We start from the raw sequence: 21,577 nt of genomic DNA on the forward strand, positions 1-21,577 counted from the left end.
GAATGGCAGTGCATCGGAAATGTATTGTGATGGATTGGGAAATAATTCCTGTGACTCAAGTGGAGGGTATATTGTGGTGGTGGTGGTGTTGGTGTCTTTGGGGGTGCACACAGCAGACAGTGAAGAGGGTGGAGATAGAGAGGATGAGGAGGGTACAGAAGTGGAAGGCTGAGTGAGCCACTCAACCAAGTCTGGTGCATCCTTTGACGTAATTGAACGCACCTCCTGCAACTTCCCACTTTGGCTCCGGCCTGGAGCTCCTGCCCGAACCCTACCACCCCTCCGGAAGGGCCTGCCTCTGCCTGTCATTTTTTAAATGACCCATTGACAAAAGTCTATAGAGAAGCGCAGTTTATGTGGAAGAAGGTATATAACACCCTGCTTCAATATGTCGTTTTGGTGTCAACTGGTCTATAATCACACCAGTTTTAAACAAAAAATGTCTTTTACATTTTATCACTGTGTGTAGCAGAGGTAACGCAGGGAAAGCAGCCTAATTTTCTCCAGTAGTGTATTATTTGATAACATGCTGCTTCTATAAGTCGTTCTATAAGTCGGTGTCAACTGGTCTATAATCACCAAAAATATTTTTTTTTTACATTTTAGCACTGTGTGTAGCAGTGGTAATGCAGTAAAAGAGGCCTAATTTTCTCCAGTAGTGTATTATTTGAAAACACCCTGCTTATGTATGCAAATTTGGTGTCAACTGGTCTATAATCAAAGAAAAAGGGCAATACATGCACTCACCATCTGAGAGCAATGTCAAAAATAGATGTATTTAATGGTTAAAACTGGATGTCGTAGGGTAAAATATCAAGTATCAGTAGGTGAAAACAGATGATGTTAACATTGAATAGTAGATATAAATAATAAATATCAATGATAAATATCAATAATCCTTATAAATGTGGTAGAAAAGTAATAGTGATGTGGTAAAATAGAGTGGTATTAAAAAAGAGTGGTATTAAAAAATATTAAAAAATATGATATATATATATATATATATATATATATAGAAAAAGCAATGTGGGCAGCACCACTATCCGTGTTCTGTAATGGGAGTGCCAGCGGCTGAGTCGGCGATCCACCTCCAAATTATAAAATAAAGAAATTCCGCAGCACATCCACGTAGTAGAAAAATAAAAAGACTTTATTCACCCAGCGTGCGACGTTTCAATCCTCTCAATGGGATTTTCCTCAAGCAGTGACATGGTAGGTTGTGCACTGTGCATATTTAAGCACAGACCCATAATTAGGCAATTAATATGCCAATTACAATCATTACAGTTAGTGTACAAAAACTATACAATAAACAATATAAAAAATATAATAACACAATTGTATCATATCAAAAAACTATACGTGCAATAATGTGACATGAAAAATGTCCCCAATTCATTCAATATATAATATACAGAGACATTCATTAATAACAATAAAAAGCAATTCAGGTGTGTATCATCCAAATAATTGAATTGTGCAGGTGTACCTTCGAAAATGGATGAACAGAATTGTAGAGGTGTGCAGTGGGGGTCAATGCTCGTGGATGTCGGCGTCTCAGACATACCATTGCGCATGTCTCAAGGACCTTCCTGGGGCTCTCCATCACGTGATCGCATATCTTAGTCATTCCTTAAAGTGCGCATGTCCAAGGACCTTTCAGCATGTGATCAGCCTGCGGTCATGTGCCCGGACATGTCACATGATCGGAATGAGTCAGATCGGAATCACAATGTATGTTAATAATACAAATTCATGTGTAGCTGATAACATTAGCAATAGTAGTAATCGCATATGGCCATCAATCTACAGATTACACCCATATATACATCCAAGTTTGTATCTGTGAAACATACAACTTTTGCACATACAATTTATACCTCCGTTGCATCAGCCCGTGTCAGAAATAAAGATCTCGCACACAGTCATGGGAATCACAGAGCCTATGAGCAGTGCGATTAGGGGGGGATCGACCCCATTCCACAATGTATCGATCCACATGAGGGGCCACATGTAAGAGACAAACGTCATAAAGGGAGATGTAGGTGGGAATACCATAATAATATAGGGAGGGGCGGGAGTACCGCCACTTCTCTCATTCAGTATTGAGTACAGTATAGTCGTTGTTTAAAGAACCCCTAGTCTTATCGAGGACTTCAGTGTTAGTGGCCAATGTTGTCATCATCAGGTCACAAACTGAGTAATTCCCCCTGTCAGTTGGTTACCATTCCTGGAAACCTAAACAAGCAGACCCGGGAACATCCTCTAGATTACGGGGACTCACTTGTCCATGTCCAAAAAAATCCCACCCATCTCACCAGAGACAGTTGTTCAAAAAGAGGCCAATCATGTGGTGAATCTAGACACGCGGATGTGTCGATCCGACACCCCCGTTCGCACATAGCCCCACTCTTGTTATCACATGCATGTATGCGGATCCAAAAAACGCACGGGCAATGCAACGGGGGACATAAGTAAATCAATCATGTTATGTATTCAATTTAAGATTACATCACATACAAAGTACATTCATGTATTATGCGATATTAACACAATGTCTTGTGAGCCTTCATACTCAAAATTTAATCGTAAGAACAGAAATATAAAAAAATCTATATAAAAATGTTATAATGGTAAGTCTCATGATGGTCCAATGCAGAGACCTTCCATCCTTCCCCCTACTGCAACCACGCAAGATGTTCACCCTTAATCCTAGGGATGAAAAAAACAATATATAAAATATAAAATCACCCTGTTCAATGAACAGGGGGCACAACCACATATTATTCCTGATAGAAGCAGGAGAGCAGAATCCGAGGCACAAACATCTAAGACAATAACCAGGGTCTATAGTCCACATTTAATCCCTGAGGTTTTACTGTATTGAGTTTGGCAATCCATCTCATCTCACATCTCTTGAGTAGAGCATGTCTATCTCCACCTCTCCGTGGAGTGGGGATATGATCCACCAACATGCATTTGAGGTCCCTCTCCTTGTGACCCACATCAGTAAAGTGTTTGGGGACTGGAAGATCCATCCGTTTTTTGCGGATGGTGTAACGATGTTGGTTAATCCTACTTTTAAAATCCCATGAGGTCTCTCCAATGTATAATAATTGACATGGGCACCACAAGATGTATATGACAAACGAAGATTCGCATGTTAAGAAGTGCTTTATATAGTATTTTTTGTGTGTTTGCGGATGTATGAAGAAACTCCCCTTTTGCATATATCTACAGTTGATACAGTGTAGACATGGGAAACTTCCCAACTTAGGTTTATGCAAAAAGGTTTGACCCTGTTCTTTTTGTGGACCTATATCAGTATGAATAAGTCTATCCTTGAGGTTCTTGGTTCTTTTGTATGACATGAGGGGAGGAAGATGAAATTCTTCAATACCCTCATGTCCACATTTTAAGACCGACCAGTGTTTCAAAATGATTTGTCGAATCTGTGAACTGTCTTCCGTGTATACCGTCACCAGAGGAATTCTCTTGTTTTGTTTGTTAATATCATCTTCCCTCCTAGTCAGTAAGGATGCACGTGATTTGTCCTGAATGGTAGTGAGATGTTGTTCTAGTAAAGTTGCTGGGTAATCCCTATCTATGAAGGACTGTGTCATGCCCTTCAAAATCCCTGTTAGTTCATGATTGTTACTCACTATGCGTTTTGCACGATAGAATTGGCTAAGAGGGAGAGACTTGACCATGGCCCTGGGGTGTGCACTGTTGTATTTCAATAGTGTGTTACGATCAGTGGGCTTAGTGTATAAGCTCGTTGATAACACACGATCCTGTAGACACACAACCGTGTCCAAAAAATGTATTTTATCACGTGAGTGTTCTAAGGTAAATTTAATATCTGCATCGATGGTATTCAGGAATTGAAAAAATTCCATCAGTGCATCCTCAGACCCCGTCCAAATCAAAAAAATATCATCTATGTATCGCCACCACCTCAGAACCTGTCCGAAGTGGGGCGATACATAGATGTGTGTCTCCTCGAGGAAGGAGACCGCCATGTTGGCGTAAGTAGGGGCCACATTGGACCCCATGGCGGTCCCCTTCCTCTGGAGATAAAAGTCATCTCCAAAAAGAAAGTAATTACAAGTCAATACCAGATGTAAGAGTTGTAAAAGAAAATCCTGACATTCAACTGAAAAGGAAGATTGGGATAGGGCCCGAGTTACTACCCCAATCCCGAATTCATGTCTAATCGAAGTATACAGACTAGTAATGTCAAGTGATGCTAAGATGACATCTGATGTTAAAGTGACAGTTGCTAGTTTATTTAGAAAGTCTGAGGTGTATATATATATATATTTATATTTGTAACAATGGAAAAATGAATGAGCACTCATGCACTTGGCAACCAAATTGACATATGCAGAAAATATTTATTATTAAATCCCCATAAAATTCAAGTAATAAAGATAATAAAAACAGTGTATTATAGCAATGACATACAAAAATTACAATCACATAGACTATAGTAGATATAATAGTATAGTCGATTATATTAAATGATAAAATATTTGATAATAAAATGTTCGATACTAATCTATAGTCGATAAATTCACTGATATAAATCACACACCAAAAACTTCAAGTATTGTCCAGGTCTTATATATGCTGTTATTGTGAAGGGGGAGGTATTTCCTCTGTGAATCTATCCCAGATTGGGAAAATGAGTGTCACTTTAAATATTGTAGGTGTATTTCCCCTGGGAACGTAATTTATTCATAAAATGTCCACAGGAATCCTGATAATGTTAGAATAAAAAGTCTCTTATGGTATTTCCTTTTAAAGTTGAGGTAAACTTTAAATCGGTATTTGGCTTACCGTCTGGTATCTGCTGTCTCCCTGTTGCTTGAGTGGTAGCTGGTTCAAATTTTGCGGGAGTTCCAAAGATCGCGGGAGTTGACACTCTGTTCTGCAATTTCCTTCGGTACAGCTTTTCGACGATAAAAGTAGTTGTTCCTTTACTGTAATTTTTTTTTCTTTCTCTGTATGGCCATACAATTTTATTGGAGGCTTCTCAATACAGGTACATCACTTGTTTCACCATACGCGTTTCAGGTAGATTTGCTCTCCATTCCTCAGTGGTCAAGTGCCTGCCTGCCTGGCCTCCATTTTTATCCATTCCTTAATTACTTCCCAACTCTCAAACACCTGCTGTTGATGCTGTTCCCAATTGGTCAGGAAATCCTCCCACATAATCAGGGGATAATTCTATACAGCATTGGAAAAAAAAAATTTATTTTTTTTTCTACTTGCAGTTTCCATGCGTTTTTTTGGGGACACATGCGTTTTTTGCCCAAATGTCCCAATTGGTGTGATATACTGATGTATGAAATATAAACTTAATATCTAATTGCTAACACTTATAAAATCACATTTTAATGATAAAATATTATTAAACAAATTATTTAGATTAAAATCCGTATATAAAACTATAAATACTCCCCAACATTTATAATGAATTTGAGGAATCTTGAAAGTTGGAGATTTATAGGATTCTTGGAATTTGATAAAATTCTTGGAATTTGATAGAGAAGGAAGGGTGGGTATCTAGGAGCCAAGGACACGTCTCAGCGCCGATAAACGGCCTGGCATGCGACGTGCCATCGGCCACAAGACACCCAACCTACATGAATCCAAAAATCTCCAACTCTGTATTAAGACCTTTCGGTTGTAGAGATCCAAATTCATAAATGCATCTGGATTCTATCCTAGACATTTGTCTAATAAAATCACTGCCTCTCCAGTGTTTCTCCACCTTCTCCAGTGCCACAAACATCAGACTGGATGGATCCTGGTTATGTACGTCTTTATAATGTTTTGATAGGGAATGTTTATCGTACCCCTTCCTGATGTTAGCAATATGCTCGGCCACTCTTTTTTTGAATGGCCTCTTGGTGTGTCCTATATATTGTCTATTGCAAGGACACTTGAGAAGGTAGATAACTCCACTGGAGTCACATGTAAGAAAATCTTCTATCTCCCAATTAAAATCATTCTGAGTCGAGGAGACAGTCGTCGTCAAGCGGGGTTTCTTATTCATTCTACAACCCATGCACCTTCCACATTTATAAAAACCCTTCAGACTCAGCCAGGTTCCTGAAAGACTCAACTTGTTCTGTTTCCAAGGTTTTACAGTAGGGGCCACCTTAATACCTAGATTAGGTGCCCTAGTGAAGGTAATTGTCGGAACAGTCGGAAGTAGATGTCCCACAGTTTTGTCATTCAACATGTGGTGCCAATGGGTTGTAATAATTTTCTGAATCTTCCTATAGTTCTCATTAAATGGAAGAACAACCCTAATAGCTTCTTCTTTGTTTTGTGTTTTATCTTTCTCATTTTTATCTTTGTTGTCTTTCTTCTCAAAAAACTCTCTTCTATCTAGTTTCCTAATTTGATTGAGTGACTCCTCCACTAAGTTTTCAGGATATTCCTTTTCAATAAATTGTCTTTTCATCTCAATGGCCTCTATCTCAAAAGTGTGTCCCTCTGTGCAGTTCCATTTTATCCTACGGAACTGACCAGAGGGAACATTTGTCAGCCATTTTGGCAGGTGACAGCTAGAAAAATCAATATAGCTATTTCTAGCTGTGGGTTTGCAAAATATCACACATATGTATTTATTACCAGATTTTATAATCTGTAAATCCAAGAATTTGGTGCTCTCCTGTATGTTTGAGGTAAAGACCAAATTTAAGTTATTAATATTAATTATTTCTAGGAATTTTTCCAATTCCTCTTTACTTTGTTTCCAGATAAAGATCACATTATCTATGTAACGGTGCCACAGGGCCAGATCCGTCCCCAGCCTCAGCTTGATGTGGTTATATTCCCACTCGGCCAAGAATAAATTTGCATAGCTGGGGGCAAATCTGGTCCCCATGGTGGTACCCTGTTTCTGCAAGAAGAATTCCCCCTTTAAAGAAAAAGTAGTTGTGGCTCAGGATATACTCTATTCCTTTCGTTATAAACTCTATTTTTATTGCTCCATACGAGCCATCTCTTGTTAGTTGCATTTTTACAGCATCAATTCCTTGGTGATGATCAATCACAGTATAAAGTGATTGAATATCAAGTGTGCCCAAAATCCATTCAGACTGGACATCTAGGTTTTCCAGAATCTGCATGATTTGGGTCATATCCTTGATATCGGAATTGGTTTTCTTAACTGTTGGCTGTAACTGCACATCTATATATTTGGACAGGTTGGATGTGATGGATCCAATCCCTGAGACGATAGGACGTCCTGGGGGATCATTTGGATTTTTATTAACTTTAGGCAGGCAGTAGAAGCATGGTAGCCTCCTCTGCGTGCCCAAAATAAAATCCAGTTCCTGCTGTGATATTGTACCATTGTCCAATCCGTCCATACTGTATCTCCTGAGCTCCAACTCAAATCTCTCAAGCGGGTTTCCCCCCAACTTTTGATAGGTCTCCCCATCTGAAAGTTGTCGGAGGCATTCCCTATTGTAATTCATTGTGTCCATCACCACTACCGCACCTCCCTTGTCCGCGGGGCGTATGGTGATGGAATGGTTCTTTTGTAATTGTTTTAATGCCTCAAACTCTCCTCTGGTTAGATTGTTTGTGGCTCTTGGTCTGGCCTTTAATTTACATATATCTTCCTCTACACACTTTTGAAAGGCTCCTATTTCTTTGCTGATTTCACTCCTTGGGAACATGTTTGACTTATTTTTTTGAGGTTTTTATTAGGATTTTTGATATTTTTTGTAGTTTTCTCAGCTATCACTTTCTCATTCCTCATGATTGGGTTTTTGATATAAATTGTTTTAAGGCAGATGTTCCTTATTAGTTTTTGGACTCCTATATATGTAGAGAATGTATCCATCTTATTGGTGGGGGCAAGCTTCAAACCTTTCTCTAACAGATTATTTTGGGTTTTAGTTAAGGTAATTGAACTCAGATTGATTATTGGGCTGGGATCAGTTACTAGTGATGTCTTTTGTGATATGTGTCTCTTCCTCTTACTTTGTCTTGTCTTTCTGACCCTCCTCTGTGCCTTGGGTGTTGGTATCTTAGCTGTTCTATGTGGTTCATCTTTTGAGGTGCATAGTGATCCTGTCTCTGTGGTATGTGATGTTTCCTTTTCCCTGTGTTCTGGTATTGATAGGTGCTCTTGGGTCTTAAATTGTAGTGATGTGTTGGTGATTCTAAATTGTGATTGGGAGGTGTCCTTTCTCTGTGCCGTATTCGTGCTCTGTGATGTGCTGGGGTATGATCTAAAAAAATGCTGATCAGACAGCTCCTCATATCTGTTGGTAATAAAAAGTAGGATAATAAAAGTCTTTTAGGCCCTTAGTACGGTGCAAAAATTAATGTCTATTATTGATTTGATATTGTGCAATTTACAGATAAAGTGCACCGAAATGCAGTGTACAAAAAATAAAGTGCAAAGTTAGTATAGTTCCAATATAGATTGTAGTCACTTTTCATAAATAGTTCGATAGTAATCAAATATGATGAAAATAATCGCAATATATTGCTTGAGAGGTCACTTAAAAATTCTTGACAAGATGCTTTAAATATCAATTTGGAATGACTTATAGTAGAGGATGTAACATATACTTGTCTCTACTTACAGGAGACTTAGTTGGATAAGGTTGTAATCAGGGGCATCCCACCCGTTCCTCAGCCACTCACCCGTCCTATTGCGTCTATATTCTTCCTGTGTTTGTGCGTTGCCTATAAGAGTTTTCCTGTAGCCGGCCTCACTACAATTTTTATCACTGTGTGTAGCAGAGGTAACGCAGGGAAAGCGGATAAATTTGTGCAGCACTCTAATACACTATTTGAGTAGTATATTCTTAGATAACACCCCGCTTCTATATGTTGTTTTGGGGCCCACTGGTCTTTCACACTAGTTTAGGTTTTCCTTAGAATTTTCTCACTGTGTGTACCAGAGGTAAAGCAGTGAAAGCAGATACATTTCTGCAGCACTCAAATACACTATTTGAGTAGCATATTCTTAGATAACACCCCGCTTCTATATGTTGTTTTTGGGCTCACTGGTCTTTCACACCAGTTTAGGTTTTACTTTAAATGTTTGCACTGTGTGTAGAAGAGGTAACACAGTGAAAGTGGATAAATTTCTGCAGCACCCAAATACACTATTTGAGTAGTATATTCTTAGATAACACCCCACTTCAATATGTTGTTTTGGGGGCCACAGGTCTATCACACCGGTTATAATACTTTTTTCTAATAGCCTTTGCCACTCTTTGTTGTTGTAGTATCGCTGCAGAACCGATCACCAGTCACAATGCTGCACTATAAAAATCCATTATAATATGCTTTCTATATTAGAAAGTATATTATAAGTGTATTACACCCCTATATACTGCACACCAATCAATAGCACACCTTTACCAATCCTTAAAAGGACTTTTGTGGACCTATTAGCTAGCGATTTGTGTCACTATTAACACTCTAACCTCCTGTCCCTGCTCCACACAGCAACCTCTCCCTACACTGACAAAAGACAGAATGTAAAATGGCAGCCAGATCAGGTCTAATTTATAAGGTAGGGGGTATGTCCATGTGCTTAAAAGTCTTACTTGGCTGTCCTGTACCACCTAATGGATGTGTCATAGGTCAAATTTCTTCACAATGTAAAAGAATATGGCACCGGCGAATATCGCCATATGTTTGCATGTTTGGCGAACGGCAAATGAGTAAAGTTTGCCGCAAAATGACCACCGGGTGAACCGCAAGGCCATCTCTAGTTTGCACCGGTGTTTCGTCATCATCCGAGACACGCTGCGATGGGCCTCCCATGTAATCAGCTTGAAACATAAGTGGTTGGGCATTGGTGCATCTCTTCCACTTCAGAGGCAGGGCTAGGTGGATGGTCCTGGGAAACCCTACTAACAGAGTCATCAAAAAGCAGAAGAGACTGCTGCATGACTTGGGGCTCAGACTGCTTGGCTGATTTGCAAGTGGGTAAGGTGAAAAACTGATGGACATGGGGCTGCAGGTGACAACTCTGATCTTTCAGCAGGAGACTGGGTGGGAGACAATGTGAAACTGGAGGCACTGTCAGCAACCCAATCTATTATAGCCTGTGCGTGTTCTGGCCTCACCATTCGTAGAGCCGCATTAGGCCCGACAAAAAACTGCTGCAGGTTCTGTCGCCTACTCGCACCTGAGGAAGGGGTTTCACTTGTGCGTGTAGCTGGCACAGATCAACCATGTCCTCTCCCTGCAATAGGAGCTCCATCAGCAGCACCACGATCTGGGCCACGTCCCTTATTTCATGCTCTCCTCATATTTCTCAAATTTAGGGTCTTGCCCTAAATGGGTTCTTAATTTATAGCAGAATAGAACGACAGTATGTAAAGGTTGTATCTCATACGTACACATGCAGACTAGGCTGCAATTAAAGATTTTGAGAGTTTGTTTAATAACAGAATATGACAGCAGTATATAAACCTTGAATTTCACACGTGCTGATGCAGCAAGGGCTGTGAAATTGTGTATTTTGCCCAAAAAGGGTGTTTTATTAATAGAAGAATATAACCACAGTATCTAAAGTGAGTATCTCACACGTACAGATCCAGACTAGGCCCCAATTTAAGTTTTTTGCCCAAAAAGTCTGTTTTTCAAATAACAGAATAGAACCACAGTATCTAAAGGGTGTATCTCACAAAAACAGATCAAGACTAGTCTGCAATTGAAATTTCTTGCCCAAAATGGCTGTTTTTAAAACAACAGGCTATAACCACAGTATGTAAAGGGTGTATCTCACACGTGCTGATCCAGACTAGGCCACAATTAAAGTTTTTTGCCCAAAATGGTTGTTTTTCAAATAAGTAATTAGAACCACAGTTTTTAAAGTGTGTATCTCACACGTACAGAACCAGACTAGGCCACAATTTAAGTTTGTTTGCCAAAATGGCTGTTTTTCAAATAACAGAATAGAACTACAGTATCTAAAGTGTGTATCTCACACGTACAGATCCAGACTAGGCCGCAATTTAAGTTTCTTTGCCAAAATGGCTGTTTTTCAAATAACAGAATAGAACCACATTATATAAAGGGTGTATCTCACAAGTACAGATGTAGACTAGGCCGCAATTAAAGTTGTTTGCCCAAAATGGGTCTTTGCATAATAACAGAATATGACAGCATATATAACCCTTGAATTTCATACCTGCTGATGCAGCAAGGGCTGTAAAATTGTGTATTTTGCCCAAAAAGGGTGTTTTATTAATAGAAGAATATAACCACAGTATCTAAAGGGTGTATCTCACACAAACAGATCAAGACTAGTCCGTAATTTAAATTTGTTGCCCAAAATGGCTGTTTTTCAAATAACGGAATAGAACCACAGTATCTAAAGTATGTATCTCACATTTACAGATCCAGACTAGTCCGCAATTTAAGTTTCTTGTCAAAAGTGGCTGTTTTTAAATAACAGAATAGAACCAACGTTTGTAAAGGGTGTATCACACACGTACAGATGTAGACTAGGCCTCAATTAAAGTTTAATAACAGAATATGACAGCAGTATATAACCCTTGAATTTCACACGTGCTGATGCAGCAAAGGCTGCAAAATTGTGTATTTTTCCCAGAAAGGATGTTTTTCAAATAACAAAATAGAACCACAGTATCTAAAGTGTGCATCTCACACGTACAGATCCAGACTAGGCCGCAATTTAAGTTTCTTTGCCAAAATGGCTGTTTTTCAAATAACAGAGTAGAACCACATTATATAAAGGGTGTATCTCACAAGTACAGATGTAGACTAGTCAGCAATTTAAGTTTTTTGCCCAAAATGGCTGTTGTTTAAATAACAGAATAGAACCAAAGTATGTAAAGGGTGTATATCACAAGTAAAAATGTAGACTAGGCCGCAATTAAAGTTTCTTGTCAAAAGTGGCTGTTTTTAAATAACAGAATAGAACCAACGTTTGTAAAGGGTGTATCACACACGTACGGATGTAGACTAGGCCTCATTTAAAGTTTTTCACCAAAATTGGTGTTTGTTTAATAACAGAATATGACAGCAGCATATAACCCTTGAATTTCACACGTGCTGATGCAGCAAAGGCTGTAAAATTGTGTATTTTTCCCAAAAAGGATGTTTTTCAAATAACAAAATAGAACCACAGTATCTAAAGTGTGTATCTCACACGTACAGACCAGACTAGGCTGCAATTTAAGATTCTTTGCCAAAATGGCTGTTTTTCAAATAACAGAATAGAGCCACATTATATAAAGGGTGTATCTCACAAGTACAGATGTAAACTAGGCCGCAATTAAAGTTTTTTGCACAAAATGGGTGTTTGTTTAATAACAGAATATGATAGCAGTATATAACCCTTCAATTTCACACGTGCTGATGCAGCAAAGGCTGTAAAATTGTGTATTTGGCCCTAAATGACTTTTTTTTCAAATAACAGAAAACAACCACAGTATCTAAAGTGTGTATCTCACACATACAGATCCAGACTAGACCACAATTTAAGTTTCTTGTTCAAAATGGCTGTTTTCAAATAACAGTATAGAACCACAGTATGTAAAGGGTGTATCTCACACGTTCAGATGTAGACTAGGCCACAATTAAAGTTTCTTGTCAAAAGTGGCTGTTTTTAAATAACAGAATAGAACCAATGTTTGTAAAGGGTGTATCACACACGTTCAGATGTAGACTAGGCCGCAATTAAAGTTTTTTGCCCAAAATGGGTGTTTGTTTAATAACAGAATATGATAGCAGTATATAACCATTGAATTTCACACGTGCTGATGCAGCAAGGGCTGTAAAATTGTGTATTTTTGGCCAAAATTGCTGTTTTTCAAATAACAGAATAAAACCACAGTATCTAAAGTGTGTATCTCACATTTACAGATCCAGAATAGTCCGCAATTTAAGTTTCTTGTCAAAAATGGCAGTTTTTTTAAATAACAGAATAGAACCACAGTATGTAAAGGGTGTATCTCACACGAACTGATGTAGACTAGGCCGCAATTAAAGTTTTTTGCCCAAAATGGGTGTTTGTTTAATAACAGAATATGGCAGCAGTATATAACCCTTGAATTTCACACGTGCTGATGCAGCTAGGGCTGTAAAATTGTGTATTTTGCCCAAAATGGCTGTTTTTCAAATAACAGAACAGAACTACAGTATCTAAAGTGTGTATCTCACACGTACAGATTCAGATTAGTCAGCAATTTAAGTTTCTTGCCAAAATGGCTGTTTTTCAAATAACAGAATAGAACCACAGCATGTAAAGGGTGTATCTCACACGTTCAGATGTAGACTAGGCCGCAATTAAAGTTTTTTGCCCAAAATTTGTGTTTTTAAATAACAGAATAGAACCAAAGTATTTAAAGGGTGTATCTTACACGTACAGATGTAGACTAGGCCGCAATTAAAGTTTTTTGCCCAAAATGGGTGTATGTTTAATAACAGATTATGACAGCAGTATATAACCCTTGAATTTCACACGTGCTGATGCAGAATGGGCTGTAAAATTGTGTATTTTGAGCAAAAAGGGTGTTTTAGTAATAGAAGAACATAACCACAGTATCTAAAGTGTGTATCTTACATGTACAGATCCAGACAAGGCCGCAATTTAAGTTTTTTGCCCAAAATGGCTGTTTTTCAAATAACAGAATGGAACCACAGTATCTAAAGTATGTATTTCACATTTACAGATCCAGACTAGTCCGCAATTGAAATTTCTTTTAAAATCGCTGTTTTTAAATAACAGAATAGAACCAAAGAATGTAAAGGGTGTATCTCACACGTACAGATGTAGACTAGGCCGCAATGAACGTTTTTTCCCCTAAATGGGTGTTTGTTTAATAACAGAATATGACAGCAGTATATAACCCTTGAATTTTACACGTGCTGATGCAGCAAGGGCTGTAAAATTGTGTATTTTGCCCCAAAAGGATGTTTTTCAAATAACAAAATAGAACCACAGTATCTAAAGTGTGTATCTCACACATACAGATCCAGACTAGACCGCAATTTAAGTTTCTTTGCCAAAATGGCTGTTTTTCAAATAACAGAATAGAACCACATTATATAAAGGGTGTATCTCACAAGTACAGATGTACACTAGGGGGGCGGAGCCTGGCTGTGTAGCTGAATGGCTGCTAGTTTCTGAGCTCTTCTACCTTGCCAGTGATTTAGCCCCTAAAATCAGCTTAAAAAGTTGCACAGATGGGCAAAGTAGGAAAGGACAGACAGAAAGATCAAGCTGACCACACTCCTGTTCGGTCCAGACAGCCTGAGATGGACCAGTACCTGAGAAAACAGACGAAGCTTAGAGCGGCTGAAACCCCTAAGATGGCGGCGGCCCCAGCTCAGCTATCTGACGCAGAGGAAGATTCGGATGCTGGCAGCGCTTCTGATACCTCGACATGCAAGTCCCGCAAACAAGGGAGAACCTTTACTAAAGCTGCGCTCCTTGAAGTGCTCAACTCAGTACTGGCTCCTATAAAAAAGGACCTCTCCGATATAAAGGAAGATCTCCGCAGTATCGGGCATCGGGTGTCGGATCTGGAAAATTTGCATGAGGCGGCCATTAAGAGAGAAGAAAAATCGTACAATGCGATTCGCTCCCATTCCGATTTATTGAATGATACGCTTCTTCTCATAGAAGACCAGGAGAACCGAAGCCGTAGGAAGAACCTAAGAATTTGAGGTCTGCCGGAATCGATCGCAAATGAAGCACTTAATAAGGTGGCGCATGAAATATTTGCGGGTCTTCTTGGACCTGAAAGATCGGAGCAGATCGTAATTGAGCGCATACACCGCGCATTAAGGCCTAACCTAAAGCCACAGATCCACCTTGTGACGTGGTTTGCGGCCTTCTCAGCTTTGTTGATACGGCTGCAATTATGAGAGCCAGCAGAGAAGCGGAACACCTCCAGCATGAAGGTACGCCTGTTCTGTTTTTTCAGGACTTAGCTCCGTCCACCTTGGCTAAACGGCGCATCCTTCAGCCGCTACTGGATGCTCTTAAAGAGACAGCCACTCCATTCCGGTGGCTTTACCCATTTGGCTTAACGATCTTAAAGAATGGTCGCCAGATCAATATTTGCTCGCCAGCAGATCTGCAAGCAAGTTGGTCCCAGCTGGGGATGTTCCCTATAGAGATCCCTTCATGGATGCCAGCAGATCTAGATGATCCACCTATCCCGCCTCCTCAGGCTGCCTACTGGCGCCCCGTTCCCGTACGAAAAGGGCCCAGAACCAGGGCTGAAAAATCTACCTATGCTCCAACCTTAGTACAGGATCGTCAGTAATCTATCTGCATTTTGTTCCTGCTTCATTCTGATTATCCGGGACTGTGTGTGCCTTTTGACGGGAAGGCCCAAAGCCTTATGTACCCACCGGGTACTATGTCTGACTCTAGGCTGCTCCCCTCCGTCAGTTATGAAGTAACTGTTTACTGTTTAGTCTGGCCCCCCTCTTGTTTCCAGGCTTCTATAAGTCTGTCTGAGGTATTAACCTTTCCCACTCTCTGCCCTCACCCAAGTTTGCAGGGGTTAACCCGGCTTTACCTGAAGGTTACCTTTTTTCCCCTCTTGATGGTTAGTCAATGGCCATCTCTAGCTCTGCGGGACCCCCCACCTGACAGACCCCGGCTGGTAGCTGTGATGAGAAAGGGTCGCCCTATAGTCAGGTGCTCAGTAGAGCTTCTATTGCAAGCTTTGTTTGCAGTGTTGTTATGTTACTTACCTGTTTGTCTGTCCTCCTTCCCTCTTGTATCTACCCCCCTCCTCTGCCATCAGATGTCGTATAGTGTGTATTTAGTCGCTGACTATCTTCTCTCATTTACAGTATGTCGTCTATTGTGATATCCTCCTTGAACGCCCAGGGAATGAACGAGCCTTGCAAGCGGTCCCAAGTCCTTGCTCTTCAACTAAGAGATAAGGTGTGTATAGCATTTTTTCAGGAGACCTATTTTTGAGAGGGTCAGTTCCCCAAATTGACCCCTAAAAGGTTTTCCCATTGGTTCCACAGCACTTATAGTTCGGCTAGCAGGGGTGTCAGCATGGCGATTCACAAACAGCTTCCTTTCAAGCACTCTGCTGTCTCCTCGGACCCTGAGGGTCGCTATATGTTTGTTAAGGGCGCTATTGCTGACACTCCTGTTACCCTAGCAAACATCTATGCTCCTAACAGAGGGCAGGTTGCTTGGCTCGTTCAGACCCTTGGCTTATTATTTTCCTTTAAGGAAGGACTAGTGATCTTAGGCAGTGACTTTAATGTTACACTGGAACCTTCCATAGACTCCTCTAATGGGAAATCAGCTGTCACACATAGGAAGTTACGACGCCTCAAACTTGCCTTACACAGGCTTGGTGTAATAGATATTTGGCGTACCACAAACCCCTCTAGTAAGGATTACACTTTCTACTCAGCTGCTAAATCTTCCTACCATAGGCTTGATTATCTATTTCTGTCTAAAACCCACGCTAATAGGGCTACTCAATCCTTCATAGGCAATATAACCCTGTCTGACCATGCCCCTGTATTTCTGAGTGTTTCTCTGCAGGACCTCCCAAAGAGGGAATGGAATTGGCGTATTAATGATACCATTATCTCTGACCACTCCCATGTTTCTAAACTGTCTTCTATCATGTCAGAATTTTTCACACTTAACATCTTGGGCCCGGATGCACCCTCCCCTTCCATCACTTGGTAGACACACAAGGCAGTACTGAGAGGTGAGCTGATAGCTCTAGGCGCTCACATTAAAAAGCAGTGGAACCGAGCAGTAGCGTCACTCCTCTCCCAGATACAAGCACTAGAAATAACGCACAAGCACTCACAGGCACTTAGATGTGCCTCAGAACTTTCAGAGGCTCGCACAAAACTTAAGAATCTGCTGAATGTCACGTCAGCTAAATTGCTTTTACGAGCCAAATTCCGATCTTATGCCCATGGAGATAAGGGGAATAGGCTAATGGCTGCCCTAGTCAAAAAGCAGAAAGCTGATTCCTTTATAGCAGCTGTAAAGGATGCCAAAGGCACGTTATATAAAAGTACCCCAGACATTGCAAATGCCTTTTGTGCCTTCTATAGGGACCTCTATAACTTAGCGCCACCAAATCAACTCTCGCCAGCCCAATTAGGGGAAGCAACGGAGAAATTTATCTCCTCCCTTCAACTACCCACTATCACCCCATTACAGTCGGCTCAGCTCCTGTCCCCTATCACAGACTCTGAAATTAGCAAGGTCCTCACATCCATTCCCTACGGGAAAAGCCCGGGCCCTGATGGCTTTGCCATCTCCTACTACAAAACCTTTACGCACATCCTGATCCTGCAATTTAACGTCCTCTGTAATTACTTACTCCAAGGGGGCTCTCTCCCTCCACAATCGCTTTCGGCCCATATCACGGTAATTCACAAAGAAAATAAGGATCCCCTAAACTGCGGGAGCTACCACCCTATTTCGCTGCTAAATACAGAAGTGAAATGGTGGGCCAAGATCATGGCTCATCGGATTCAGTCGGTTCTCCCTGACATTATCAATAAGGAGCAGGCAGGGTTTGTCACTGGCAGACAGGGGAGTGAAAACACGGTCCGCGTCATACACCTAATCAGCAACGCCCAGCAGAACTCTATTCTGCTAGCCCTTCTCAGTACAGATGAAGAGAAGGCCTTTGACAGGATCAGCTGGCAATTTATGTATCGGGCACTGTCAAAATTTGGCCTTCCGGACCAGTTCATCCAATCCATCTTCTCACTCTATTCGCTCCCCTCTGCCAGGGTTCGGGTCAACGGTACACTCTCTCCAGCCTTTCCCATTACTAATGGGACAAGGCAAGGTTGCCCATTGTCGCCTCCCCTTGTTGTTGTTGTCATGGAGACCCTGCTGGCCAAAATTAGGCAAGATCCGGACATTCAAGGGATCACTTTGGGGCCACATACCCATTTGACTGCTGCTCTTGCAGACAACCTCCTGGTCATTACATCCAACCCCCTGATCTCATTTCCCAGACTCCAAGCCCTTTTCAAGGAATATGGATTGGTCTCTAATTTTAAGATTAATTACACTAAGTCACAAGCCCTGAATATTTCTTGTCCATCTTCTACCATCGACCTGCTCAAACGTTCCACTGCCTTTTCATGGGCCCACAAATCGATCCCATTCCTGGGCACCCATATCTCAGCGAAGCCAGAGGAACTTTTTGAGCTTAATCAAGCCCCTCTACTTAGATCCATTAGATCACATTTACACTCCCTTAAACTCCCGTTCATTTCGTGGATTGGTAGGAAGAATTATATCAAAGCCTTTATTGTCCCCAGACTACTCTACCTCATCCAAGCACTCCCCATTTGGCTACCCCATTCCTTCTTTGTGGAGGTCTGCAGAATCTTCTCAGCTTTTGTATGGTCTGGTGGGTCCCCCAGATTAGCATACGCAACCCTCACTCGGGAAAGGAGGTTGGGAGGCTTCGGCCTACCCGACATATACCTTTATTATAAGGCATCTATGCTAAATAGAGCTTTGAGCCTCCTTTCCTGGTGCCCTCTCAACCTTGTCTCCCAACTGGAGTGTGATATGCTCACCTATAGGGACAAGCTGGCTCTATGGGGCTTACGCAAATGCACTGCTAATAACAAGTATGCCTCGCCTTTATGGAAGGGCTTACTATTGGAATGGTCCAAATTATACTGGGCCTCGGCCCTCCAGTTCCCTAGTCCGAGTCTTCCCTTATACCTGCTTCAGTCCCACATTCATCCTACCACTTCTGAAGCAACAGGGATCTGGGCCATGCTGTCCAGCCTCAAGCTACAGGACATTATATCTGAATCAGGTGCCTGTAGCAAAATGTTTGCACTCCCGAGGGTTCAGGCGGCCTCTTTCCTGGCTGTTATGGGCCTTTAAAAAGGACCTAGCGCTTCTTGGAAATATACCCAGACCCTCAAAGGACCCCTCCTGGATAGAAGGGAAAATTTCCATTGCCCAATGCCCACGGAAGCCTCTCTCCACATTCTATAATGTGCTGCTCTCCTCCGCCCCTCCAGATCTGTGGTTCCTCACAGCCTGGGAAAAGGAGTTATCCACAACTTTGTCCGAACCTGAGAAAGCTTTTATCCTCGCACATTCTCACGGATTCAACCGTTGCATAAAGATACAAGCTAACTCCTACAAATTACTTACAAGATGGTGCAAAACACCGGAATTCCTCCATAAGCTCAACCCTGATATCCCAGATAGTTGCTGGAGGTGCGGGGGAGGTCCCGGCTCTCTCTCCCATATTTGGTGGAGTTGTGAGAAAATTCAGCCTTTCTGGGTAGATGTAGAAGCAGCTTTAAACAAGGCCTGTAACACCCGTATTAGATTAGACGCAAAACTCCTGTTACTTTGGTGCCCTAACTGCACGCTTGCTTCCTCAAAGTCAAATCTCCCGACCATGCTTATTACGGCAGCTCGCCTGCTGATACCACTGCTGTGGAGGAATGACTCACCCCCATCTCTCTTAATGTGGATTGAGAAAGCCGATCAAATATACAGGTTCGAAGAGCTTGCTCACTGGGAAACCTACTCTAGAGCATTGTTTGTCAAGACATGGTCCCCCGGGAAGCAATATTATGAATTCTAGACGTATCTATCTTATGCGACTGACATCTTGTTTCCCCCCCTCCTTACCACTTTCTCCCCCTCCTCCCCGTGTCTTGTCGCCCTTGCCCTCCGTTAATTTGTATGCACGTGTAAATGTGCTCTTTAAGTTGTGTAGCAACCTTCTTTGATATGTTGTGCCTGCTGACTAAGCATTTTTCCAGCTGTGTCTGGTACACAAGTTGTTTGATTCTTCACATGACTGCGTGCTTTTCTTACAATAAAAATAAATTTTATGTAGACTAGGCCGCAATTAAAGTTTTTTACCCAAAATGGGTGTTTTTTAATAACAGAATATGACAGCAGTATACAGTGGAATGCGAAAGTTTGGGCAACCTTGTTAATTGTCATGATTTTCCTGTATAAATTGTTGGTTGTTACGATAAAAAGTTAGTTAAATATATCATATAGGAGACACACACAGTGATATTTAAGAAGTGAAATGAAGTTTATTGGATTTACAGAAAGTGTGCTATAATTGTTTAAACAAAATTAGGCAGGGGCATAAATTTGGGCACCACAAAAAAGAAATGAAATCAATATTTAGTAGATCCTCCTTTTGTAGAAATTACAGCCTCTAAACGCTTCCTGTAGGTTCCTGAGAGTCTGGATTCTGATTGAAGGTATTTTGGACCATTCCTCTTTACAAAACATCTTTAGTTCATTCAGGTTTGATGGCTTCCGAGCATGGACAGTTCTCTTTAAGTCACACCACAGATTTTCAATTATATTTAGGTCTGGGGACTGAGATGGCCATTCCAGAACATTGTACTTGTTCCTCTGCATAAATGCCTTAGTGGATTTTGAGCAGTGTTTAGGGTCGTTGTCTTGTTGAAAGATCCAGCCCAGGCGCAGCTTCAGCTTTATCACTGATTCCTGGACATTGGTCTCCAGAATCTGCTGATACTGAGTGGAATCCATGCGTCCCTCAACTTTGACAAGATTCCGAGTCCCTGCACTGGACACACAGCCCCACAGCATGATGGAACCACCACCATATTTTACTGTAGGTAGCAGATGTTTTTCTTGGAATGCTGTGTTATTTTTCCTCCATGCATAACGCCCCTTGTTATGGCCAAATATCTCAATTTTAGTTTCATTAGTCCACAGCACCTTATTCCAAAATGAAGCTGGCTTGTCCAAATGTGCTTTAGCCCACCTCAAGCGGAACTTTTTGTGCTGTGGGTGGATAAAAGGCTTCCTCTGCATCACTCTCGCATACAGCATCTCCTTGTGTAAAGTGCGCCGAATGGTTGAACGATGCACAGTGACTCCATCTGCAGCAAGATGATGTTGTAGGTCTTTGGTGCTGGTCTGTGGGTTGACTCTGACTGTTCTCACCATTCGTCCCTTCTGTCTATCCAAGATTTTTCTTGGTCTGCCACTTCGAGCCTTAACTTGAACTGAGCCTGTGGTCTTCCATTTCCTCAATATGTTCCTAACTGTGGAAACAGACAGCTGAAATCTCAGAATCCTTCTGTATCCTTCCCCTAAACCGTGATGGTGAACAATCTTTGTCTTCAGGTCATTTGAGAGTTGTTTTGAGACCCCCATGTTGCTACTCTTCAGAGAAAATTAAAAGAGCAGGGAAACTTACAATTGACCCCCTTAACCCCTTAAGGACATAGGACGTACCGATTAACCCCCGCGGTGCCGGAATTACATTTTTAAGTCAGGACGTACCGGTACGTCCTCGGTCCTTAAGGACTCAGGAAATAGGGCGTACCGGTATGTCCTGACTTAAAAATGTAATTACGGCGCCACGGGGGTTAATCGGAACGGGATTTCGGCTGAAATCATTCAGCCGGCATCCCGTAACAACGCAGGGGGGGGGGGGTCATTGGACCCCCCATATCGGCGATCGCAGAAAACCGCAGGTCAATTCAGACCTGCGGTTTTCTGCGTTTCCGGTCCATTCGGGTGTCCTGTGACCCGATGAAC

This window comes from Bufo gargarizans, chromosome 5 (assembly GCF_014858855.1).
Source record: "Bufo gargarizans isolate SCDJY-AF-19 chromosome 5, ASM1485885v1, whole genome shotgun sequence".
NCBI lineage: Eukaryota > Metazoa > Chordata > Amphibia > Anura > Bufonidae > Bufo > Bufo gargarizans.